Below are 2,214 nucleotides of genomic sequence, written 5' to 3' on the forward strand. Positions count from 1 at the left end.
AAAAAGTTAAAATGGGCTGACAAGATGACTCACCAGTAAAAGGCATTTGCCAAGCATGACAACCTGAGTTTCATCCCTAGGACCCACACAGAAGAAAAGAGAATTGTATCCTATAAGTTGTCCTTTGGCCTACACAAACAAATACCAAAAATATTTAAGCCATTTTCTAGCCAGACACAATGGCATATGCTTGCTGTAGGGTAAAGGGTCCAGGGAAAGAAACCCACCCTGGCCCTGAAACCAGAGCCAGGGAAAGAAGCTTGTGAGGTTGAGGCAGGAGGATCACATACAAAAGGAAACTTTTGGCTACATAATGAAACTCTGTATCAAAATCAGAAATCAGAGGGGGGGGGGGGTGGCACATGCCTTTAATCCCAGCACTCGGGAGGCAGAGCCAGGCGGATCTCTGTGAATTCAAGGCTAGCCTGGGCTACAGAGTAAGTGCCAGGACAGCCAGGACTGTTTCACAGAGAAACCCTGTCTTGAAAAACCAAAAACAAAACAACAAAACAACAAATAAACAAACAAAAACCCAAAACAAAACAAAAACAGAAATCAGAAACAAAGTACTTGCCCAAAGCAACTGGCAGACAGGTCTGAACCTGGCTGGAGCTGCTAAAGGTCTGGGCTGGATCACTTCAGAGGTTCTAAGAGGATTGCTCAGCCTTTTGAAGAAACAGGAAGACACAGAAAAACCTACACCCCTAAGAAGCCTGGTTCTCCAGTGTTTAGATTACAGGCATGTGCTACCACACCTACCTCACTAATCCTTCAGAAAGAGGAGTAAATATCATCTGGCATATTAGTTACGTTCCTGCTCCTATGCTAAAAACACCATGACCAAGGCAACTTATAGAGGAGGTTTTTGTTGTTGTTGTTGTTGTTTTGAGTGGGGCAGTGGGCTTACAGTTCCAGAGGGATAAGAGTCCTCAGGGCAGGAAACTGTGGTAGGAGGCAGCATTCATGGTAGGAACAGCTGAGAGCTCACATCTGGAACCACAAGCAATACACAGAGTGAATTGGGGATGATGCACGGCTTTAAAACCTCCCAGTGACGTACTTCATGCAGTAAGGCCACACACATCCTAAATCTATCCAAATAGTGCCAACAACCGGTGACCAAGCATTCAAACATCTGAGCATGTGGGGGACATTCTCATTTAGACCAGCACAGCTGGGGATGTCATCAGTGGTGGAGTACTTGTCTAATATGCACTTGGGATGATCTCCAGTGCTAAAAATCTAAAAGAAATTAAAAAATCTAAAATATTAAATCTAATGTACCGTCCAGTGAGTACATGTATTTTATGGACATATTAAAAAAAAAACTTTTGAGATTTAATTGAAGTTCACATATCAAACTTGCTTATTAGGAAACTTAATTCAATGGTTCTCACACTCAGTCAAGCAGTTTTAAAAAGTATGCCTGGAGCTGGGCGGTGGTGGCGCACGCCTTTAATCCCAGCACTCGGGAGGCAGAGCCAGGCGGATCTCTGTGATTTCAAGGCCAGCCTGGGCTACAGAGTGAGATCCAGGACAGGCACCAAGACTACATAGAGTAAAAAAGAAAAGCAGATGATGACACCTAGGTATGCTGCACACTCCCTAGTCGTGGGGAGGCCAGCCTTGGAGAGCTGAGTGTAAGGAAGAGAGAGAGAGAGAGAGAGAGAGAGAGAGAGAGAGAGAGAAGAAGAAGGAGGAGGAGGAGGAGGAGGAGGAGGAGGAGGAGGAAGAAGAAGAAGAAGAGAAACTACACAGAGAAACCCTGTCTCAAAAAAAGAGAACAAAAGTAGTATGCCTGGTCCCCATCCCTAGAGATTCTAATTGTTGTGGTGTGTGGTCTAAACACTGGGTTTAAAAAACATCTCCCCTAGATATTTCTTTCTAGAGATATTTTTATTAGATCTATCTATTTTATGTGTGTGTTTGGCTTGCATGTGTGTATGCACATCATGTATGTGCCTGGTGCCTGTGGAGGTCAGAAGAGGACGTAGGATTCCCTGGAACTGGAGTTATGGATGGTATTGAGCCATCATGTGGATGCTGGGAAACAACCCTGATTCTTTGCAAAAGCAACAAAGAGCTTTTAACTATTGAGCTATCTATCTCTCTAGTTCCTCCCCTAGATATTTCTAAAATGCACTAAAGTGAGAGAAAACAGACTTAGTCTTTTAGTCCACTTCTTAATTGAAAAAGCATGTTTCTCACAGACTT

The 2,214-nt window shown here is 43.7% G+C and overlaps 1 non-coding gene across 1 annotated transcript; it reads left to right on the top strand.

Annotated features, from left to right (window-relative positions):
* Window positions 1-1,570: 1,570 nt before the first annotated feature.
* Window positions 1,571-1,643, top strand: LOC118576918. Its single transcript, XR_004944110.1, has one exon. It is a non-coding gene; the product is annotated as a small nucleolar RNA SNORD55/SNORD39 (small nucleolar RNA).
* The last annotated feature ends 571 nt before the right edge of the window (window positions 1,644-2,214 follow it).

Source organism: Onychomys torridus, chromosome 1, assembly GCF_903995425.1.
Source record: "Onychomys torridus chromosome 1, mOncTor1.1, whole genome shotgun sequence".
Lineage (NCBI taxonomy): Eukaryota > Metazoa > Chordata > Mammalia > Rodentia > Cricetidae > Onychomys > Onychomys torridus.